Raw genomic sequence first — 9,317 nt, forward strand, 5'->3', positions numbered from 1 at the left:
GACAGGAGTGGAGGAACTCACCCCCTTCTACAAAAGAGTGGCCGCTGTAGTGGGTGACACAGCTCTCACCGGAGTGGTGGGAGCCCATGAAGGTGACACAGATCATCCCTAAGGTAAATCTGCTGAACTCATAAATGTTATTATACTGGTCATACAATGGGCTGCTCACAATACACATAGCTCGTGCGTAAAGATGCCAGGATATCAAATACTTTGACTCATGTTTAATTACTTCATTTATTACATTTCTGAATAGACAATGAGCCAAGTCAGGGCACAGACTCCTCCGTCGGCCCCGGCGTCTCCACCGGCTCCGCCGGCCCCGGCGTCTCCACGCCAGCTGCTGACGTCCGCCCGACTGGCCGTGTCCTCACCCGAGCTGTGCTGGAATCACAAGAGGAAGTTGTGAGGGCAATCGGTGGCATCAACGACCGTCTAGATCAAATGATTAATGTCCTCTCTGATATCAGCAAAGCAATAAATGCACTTGTGAATAAGTGAATTCTGTCCTTGCCTCTTTACATGGTTGAAATCACATGCTGCCGGGCCCGTATGGCTTCCCGGGGTGGGTTGAAGTTGATGGGTCCGGCATCCGCTTCCTCTGGTGGGGGGATGTTCTGCTCTGGCAGTGGAATGCCGTGGCGGTGTGCCACGTTGTGGAGGACGCCACAGGCCAGCACAATGCGGCACACCTTCTCAGGTCGGTACAGCAGCACCCCCCCTGACCTGTCCAGGCAGCGCCACCGTCCCTTCAGCAGGCCGATTGCCCTCTCCACTACTGCCCGAGTGCGGGAATGGAGGTCATTGTACCTCTTCTCTTGGTCGGTGTTGGGGTTTGTTAGAGGGGTCATCAGCCACGTTCTTAGGGGGTAGCCACGGTCCCCTGGGGTCAGATGACAGCAGAATACAATACACCACTTAAATGAACCACACTATTGTTAATGAATGCAGAAGTGTGCCGCGGCTGATAGTGTGAGTGTGTGTGACATTTCCAACTTTACGCACGCGTTTATTGACATAAATGCTGAACACAGGGAGACAATCGGGGGCTTGTTAGAAAGCTCTGCGGCTCTAATTTCACCAGCAAAAAACAAACACAAAAACATGATATTTGAATGCGCACATGCCCAAATGTGCATTGCGCTGGTTTACATTCGGGACAATTAAACGAATTACTCACCAAGAAGCCACCCATCGCGCACCATGCCAGCCTCTGGCCTGTTCCCAACCATGCTGTTAGTCAGAATAAATGAGTCATGCGTTGAACCAGGCCACCTAGCCACGCTGTTAGTTAGTTGCATCTGCGCATCACATATGATTTGAACATTGACGGAATGAAAATGTTTCCGATTAACAAAAACAAATTAATCCTGTGATGGCGCTTTTATAGCAATGTGTGTGCAGTCAATAGCTCCGATTACATTAGGGAAACCGGCTCTCGCTGCAAATTGCGCTTTAATGTTGGCCTGTTCAACAGCATTGTATGGGAATTTGATGTACCTGGATGATATTCGGATGATTCCGTCCCACACAGCTGGCATGGCGCGGTTCAGGGTTGACTGGCACACTCCTGACCGATCAGCCAGCTCCCGCTGGAATGCCCCCGTTGCCAGGAACCCCAGCGTGGTCAGCACCTGTGTGGACACAGACAACCCCTGGCTCCTCGCCGTGTTGTGCTCTAGGGCCGGCCGCAGCTCTGCGCACAACTCCAGTAACACTGGCCTTGGTAGACGAAATCGGCTCATGAGCCAATTATCGCCGTTTGCAAGTAAATCCTCGCGTTCCCTATATACTCACTCACGTCGGATTGCACCATTTGCAAGGTCTTCTAACAGTGCTAACGCTGCCATTGTTAATACCATCACTTTGCGCATGCTTTTATATCCACCCATATAATTGCAAACACGTGGGTGTGTTAATCGTTCATAAGTGTGTCTCTAATGTGCACACCACTCTGATGACTTGTTTTCACATTATTAACAGTTTCCCAGCATCACCTCTGAGTGTCGCCAAAGGTACAATAGCTGTAGAAACGTGCGTACACCAGCCATGAAGTTGGCGTGGGGCACCGCACATTTCCACGGTCATTTCACTTTTGATACATCTGAACGTTAGCGTGGAAAAGGACGTACGCCACGTTTTCATGCTTACGCAACCTTCGTACATGAGGCCCCAGGTCAATCCACGCAAGAGATTGCTGCTTGCTCCCTGGGGCGGGAGCTAGAAAGCTGAAATCCTCTGAGCGCCATTGGTTGGGAAAGATGAAAATTCTGAAATCCCCGTGACGCAATTGGCTTTAAAAGCTGGAATTAGGAGGACGCGATTGGAGGCTCGGAAACAGTCAGATAGGGGTCAGGTGCCGCCATCGAAGGGTGTAGGCTGCATTCTTTTGCAGGGTTTTACCAGGACTTGCTCCCTTCGAAGACTGGAGTCTGTCAGTCTGACTGGAACATCTGCAATGGCAGAGTACTTAGTGGAGCTTCGGGATCAGACCTCCGTCTGTCTCAGCAACCAGCAGGCCAGCACTATTAAAGCACTGTGGGAGAGCTTGGATGAAAGTGACAAGCAGCGGGTGGTTTATGCACCTCGACATGAAGAGAGTCTCTTGAGTGGTCGATTCAGAACACTGAAGAAGCCCTCAAATACGCCTGGTGTGGAGAGCACCACCCGTTGCATGTTAGGTACAAGTAGTGCATCTGCGCAGTGGCTGCTGTCGGTTGGTGGAGAACATGTACCAAGGCACAGTAAGGAGAAGTAAGAGGGCTGATTCAAGGTGCTCCTTAAGTTTGAGGGACTTTCACAGGATAAGGCACCTTGTTGTTGGAAACTCTCTGGTGATGCAGGAAACTGAGATTCATCTGGTGGAAGTGAACCAGAACACCCTCATCCAGTGACACAACCATGCCATTTCTGAGTCTGCAGAGCCTCTTCGGGCAGCAAGAGTTCTCCCTGCTCAACTGGTTCAACCACAACAGCAGCATCAACAGGCTGTCAGAGAATACAGCAGGTCAGGCACAACAGAGGCAGAGGGGATCTTGTCAGGTCCCATGTACCATCTTGCCAAAAGGGCCAATTTGTTTGTCACACCTCCAGCACCAGGACCCTTGATGACAACTGAGTTTTGTCACGACAGCAGGATAAAATGTTGGTCTTGTACCAGTTGTCCTTCCTGTGACAGTCTTTCAGGGAACCAGCCCACAAACTATTGCGCCTACTAGCACAGTGGAAGATGGAGTCATTCCAAAGAGGCCATATAGGAGAACTGTTGAGGCAAACAACATGCAAAAAGTGTGGCCAATTCTGCACTGCTGACACTGGACACAGCCAGTACCGTGGCAAAGTGTATTATCCTCTTTCTGAATCCCTCACAAAGGAACAGTGGTTGAAGGAAATGAGGAAAAAGTTGAATCTTATAAAATATCTACAGCGCAGACAACAGATCTCTTAGGAGAAGAACAAAGGAGTGAGTTTTCATCCTTTTATTAAAGGTGAGGGTTTTAACATGGAATACATGTTTCCCTTTTTCAAACAAATGATCCCCAATTTTTAAAAAGGACCCTCAACTATGGCAAAGACAGAATTTTATTTTAAATTTGAATACATTTTATTTTGAATGCATACTGTGTTTTCAAAAAACATTTTTTTAAAGGAAAAAACAAATATTATGTACGTTAACATTAAATTCACAAGACTATGCACAAAGTCATTACATTACTTATTTATACATTTTTTATTGAATAAAGCAGAATGTAACAAGGTCTCTCTGGAGAATGAGACCTCGTGTCTCACTGAGATTACCTGTCTAAGTAATAAAAGGCTAATAAAAAAAAGTACATCAAAAAATTTGCTGAAAAGCTACCCAAAAAATGAAAATGAAGAGAGACGCTGTGTATGTTTACACAGGAGGCACAGCAGCGTAACTTCAATCATTATTTAATAAATGTACCTCTTAGTTGCGTGTGTCTGAGTTTGTGTTTGTTTCTGCCTGTATTAGAGAGAGCCCCATGATAGAGAGCTTGGTGTCAGTCTCCGCAGTTTTTGGCCCGTGCGTGGCTCAAGCAGGAATCTCCCTGAGGTGAAGCAGGCCCGGGACGGGTGGACTCAATGGGGAATGAAGGTGGAATTTGACGACGGGAAGTAATGTTAATGTTACAGTCGCCAGGATATTTACAGTGAAGCCCCGGGCCTGACAATTCCAAACTCCTAGTGGTCTGAGCTCCTGTGCTAGTCTGGAAAGTGACCACTAAAAAACCCCGTGCTCAGAGCCTCCACACCGGGCAGAGTCAAAGAGTAATACCGCTTGCTGCAAGGCTAACTTAGCTCTGGCTCTTAGCTGTAGCCCCGAATGAACGCTAGAATCACCCTGGACAGTTCAGCTTTCTCTGATTGAATGGTCAGTTGACTATGTGGAGGCGAGCTGAGGCGTCAAAATTCGTACTTGTAACTCACAGCTCGTAACTTCTAACTCCAGGTTTGTACATGAAGATTGAAAATGTGTGTGTCTGTAACTCGGACTTATAACCCACATATATATATATATATGTTTGTATGGTTCTCTGTTTCCCCTTACTGTCCATGGACTTTTCTGTAAATCTCGGTGAAACCAGAAATGGTGAGCAAATCACACAGACAGACAGTGGTGCTTCTGCAGACTCACACCCCCTTACACAACAAGAGAAAACACTGAATAAACATCTCACTAGCTCTGATGGTGAGATAATGGGTCAGCACAGAGCATTGGAACCCAACGGCATATGTAGGCTTCCCACACCTGGTCTTAATCAGAGGCAATCAGACACACACACCTGACCCTGCACTGAGATGATTCCCTCACCAAACTCACTGGGTCTCATTCATGAAACGTGAGCAGAACGAATTTGTGTGTAAACTGTTCACAGACGGAAATTTACGTGCATCTACGCATTCATCAATATTTTAGTAGCTCCGATCTTTTCGTAGCTACTAACAAAATCTACACATGCTGCTGACCACGCGTAGTGCTTGTGTAAATTTAAGAATGCACATAAATAATGCTTGTCACTATTGGAAATTACAATTTTAATTCATATTGCGCTCTGTTTTGTACACAATACGCAGATGCCTTTGAAACTCGTGTTATAGCCTAAACATGACAAACGATTAAAAATATAACACATTTAGTTAAACATGAAACGAAATTGATTGTTTCAGTAGGCTACATCAGTTCATTTTAATGTCACGCTCTTGAAAATGTATACAAATAGGCTATATTTAATTATCAGAATAAAAGAGAGAAAACCCCACAAATGAATCTTCTGTTTGTTTGGTGAGACTGTACGACCTCAGTTAAACTATACTGACCACTAAGCTATCACTGATGGTTTAATGTATTATGATACAACACTTATCACCTTACCATCTGGGTTTGATGTTGACTCCAGTGGAGGCATGTCGCTGTCTCCGTCAGGTATAATTCCTGACAGAGAGGTCTCCCCAATTATGCCAGCGATGCGTTCATCTGCAGTTGATAGTTGTGACTGTGAGCCTCCTCCTCCTGTGGCTGATGTATATTTTTTGTGTGCGCTTATGCGTTTCTTTGCCTCCAGTTTCATGTCAAACCATTTACGCTTCACCTCGGACATGGTTCTTTGGACTACAGAGACAACATTAACGGCATCTGTCACCTCCCTCCAGGCCTTCGCTTTGCCTGTCCCTGTCACACCACTGCGAACAGATGAAAATAAAATGTGTTTTCTTAACTCCACTTCACCCAAAATTATTTCTATCTCCGCATCGGAAAAATCCTTTTTTCTTTCTCTCTCTTTCTTTGTTTGCGCCATGACTGACAGGTCGACTGTATGCATCTACACCTCCTTATATGGTGGTCATTGGCAATTCATGGGCGGGGATTTATGCTAATAGCTGATTACGGGGAGCGTGCTGTCACTTTACAATGGATTGGCATTCATGATCATACACGTGTTTACGATCAGATCATTTCCCGCGGTGTTCATGAATCCGGAGTGTCTACAGTTACACAGGAGTTTTTCCCTCCTTCGTTTAAAAAAAAAACCCAGTCCACACAAGCACAGTTTTAAAAAAACACAAAAACTCAACTGAACGCCGTCATGAGAATGCCACACAGGCGGCGAAAGAAAGTCACTATTTCTAGCAGATATTTCTGATATAAGATGATATATCTGACAGCTTTGTGCAAGGCTTTACTGTTGGACATATGTGCTAATCACCGTTAGCTCCCTAGCAGGCTACGGCCAACGTACGTTTTCTGCACTGTGAGACTGTATTCACAAGCCATTTGCCCAGATTATCAAAACAAGACTCTGGATCACAGCCCTTTACAGATGGAACAGCCCTGGTTGTTAGCTCTAAGCCTAGCTGTAAATGCAGCTTCATAGTGGGCTCTGCTGAGGTGGCGTAAAACAACAAGCACCTGCACCCTAGTGCTGTCAAAATTGGCCAAAAATGATTTTTAATTCCTTCTAAAAAATAAACATAGGTTCGAGCTATTTGAATGTCATTTTTTTTTAGCAATATGTCCACAAGAGGGCATACCAATACAACGAGAGAAATAATTACTTGCAAAGATTTATTTATTTAAACATAAACATGCCTTTTAAAAGATCAACATAGGCTTCCTTCACCTTGCAAATTAAACAAATAAAATAATTAGGTTCCGGTAGAACGGACATTCAGCACTCCAAGCGAGCTGTGTTCTGACAGGTATATTTATAATATCAACACGTCTTTTAATAACATTAACATACCTATACCTGTCTGTTATGCTGGGAGTGAGAATCTCTCTATCTCTCCAGGCGGGCTGGGATTTGAATTCTCCGACATCATTACCACACGGTTGTTGTATTAGCTCATTTCAGCTAGACTACAGTTAATTATTTACGTGTGAAGTGACATTGTGTGCATTCAAAGATGCTCTGTAACCAAGAGAGTGCGCGCAAGGACATAGGAGAACATGCGAAAGAACGTGAGACAGCTGTGGTAGTGCTGATTTTTTTTTCACATCGAATGTTAATTTTAATGACCTGATATTGTTTTTTTATTACAATTCGGTAATGTGTTCGGATTTAGAATATTCATTGACAGTATTGCACCCAGTGTTGTCTGGTGCTGCCTTCAGAAAATGCAGAAAAATAAAACTCTCACACAACCAAAAAGGCACTTAATCCAAACAAACTCTGTAGTGTTGATTACTAGTTCTGTGCAGAGCAGTGGCGCGGACATTTACCAGGAGAGATCCGCGACTCTGTGACACCTAAAAGTTCAGGGTTTAGAAAAAACTGTCTGAAACTAAATATGCCATAGAGTATATTATGTAGCTTAAATACAGCGTCTTAGACCCCAAAGCAGTCTTGAACGCATTATATCAGTGTCAATCTCATCTGCTATAGTCTGACGACGATATAGCCTCTGGGGACAACGGTGATCATGCCGGGCGTGTAGCCAGCAGCTAGTGATAAATTACTTCCAGTCGAGACTTCCTTTTCCGTGTGCTGCATTGTTCACGGAAAAGGAAACATAGATTCTTTTGATTTACTTTAATTAACGTGTCTTGCTTTTGCCGAAATTTTAACATCATGATGCAGTTTTGTAAAAATGCTTTGTCAGGTTTGTCCTCAAGAGGAGAAGAAAACTTCTTATAAAATGCTGCTTTGTTGAATGGAGGTCGGATCGATCATTTTTGATGCATTCGAGGAAGTCGGGACATCTGAACGCAGAGCGGCTTTCGTGACACAGCATCAAAGGAATTTATCACATGTTGAATTTTAGATCTAGAACGGATTGTTAGCTGAACTTGCTGCAGATGTCTGTTTATAGAGATTAATAAGAAGGTAAATCGTTGTCAGATGACGCTGATGGGAACTGGGATGTCATTACAGCGCATTACGTTCCACCTGCTTTTGCTCTCCACGCCGACCGTTTTTTCCTGCATAACCCGCAGCCTGCTGATACGTGATTGGTCAATATTACGAGGACTACAAGCGTAGTACAAACAGAAACCACAACACTTGCCATCCCTTAAATCCACGTCCCTGCCTAGAGATTACATCAGTGTGAACCCAAAGCATATATTCCAAAACAAACCAACAGAGAAGGTAAGGAGTTCGGGCATATTTCATTTTTTGGCTTAGTCATAAAAAAACTTAAAATGGTTCCTGTAACATTTGGTTATCTTTCTTGAGTATGCTTGCTTGGACGGTTGATTAGACTCTGAAGTTCAAACATGATTTTGAATGGAGTCCTCTTTGAAAGTTGATGGCATCACATTGGTGCGGCTTCTGACCCCCTCGCACAAGCAGATGTTTACCAGCAGATGGCATCAATGGGTATACATCATTACCATACCTTGAGTTGAACTTATTTGTGCAACATTTCCTAACATTTGACATAGAACATAACTTAGAAACACAAAATGAATTTCCTTTGAGTCTTGTTTAGTCTTTTTTTTGTTGTTGTAGGCTAAACCTTTAAGGTGTTATCAACTAAATCATGTTGTTACAGGGTTATTTGTGGTGTAATAATACCATCTATTGGACATTTAGTGGTAGTACACCCTATGTGTCAGCAGTCAGCAGAGTGTGTGTGCGTGTGTGTTTTCCTGCCCCACTATCGTTGTGTCCTGAATACTAACTATACTATAGCAACTCATCTGATGGTCTTTCTCATGTTTGTAACACCATGAACTCCATCAATTTAGCCAATTAACTACAGTATAGAGGATTGTAAACATATTTATAAAACTTACGTAGTATGTATTATTATTTATTTTTTATCATTTTAAGAGTCATGTTGAGTGGCTCCTCAACTTTTTCAGCCTTGTGCATCTTTATTCTTTTTCCTATAAAATTGTAAGAACTTGCAAATTTTGTACTGTTGCTTTTGTCTACATCAGTGGTTCTCAAAGTGGGGTCCTAGGACTCCAGGGGTCCGTGAACCATAGCCTGGGGTCCAGCGAAATAAATATAAGAAATTTATAATAAGTTATAAAATGTGCTGTATCATTAAAAACTGCATGTCTACAGATGAGGACCATTTGCGCCAATGAAACAAGCATATAGTGTCCATTACCCACCCACGTTAGCTTTAGACCAATAGAAACTGATATGATTGTGACACATCAAGTCAATCTGTCATGAATCAATCGACTCACTCAGGTTGTAACGAACCATTCCTGTGGCTTTCTTGCGACTGTTAATTTTCTGAAAGCTTTAAAGATCAATTACTTGAAAAGTATAAATTATATAAATAAATAAATAAATAAATTGTAAAGATTGTAACGATGAAGTATTCTGAATCTGAAT

The sequence above is a fragment of the Semicossyphus pulcher genome, unplaced genomic scaffold (genome assembly GCF_022749685.1).
Source record: "Semicossyphus pulcher isolate SPU_LCO1_2020_fin unplaced genomic scaffold, fSemPul1.0.p SCAF_20, whole genome shotgun sequence".
Classification (NCBI taxonomy): Eukaryota; Metazoa; Chordata; class Actinopteri; order Labriformes; family Labridae; genus Semicossyphus; species Semicossyphus pulcher.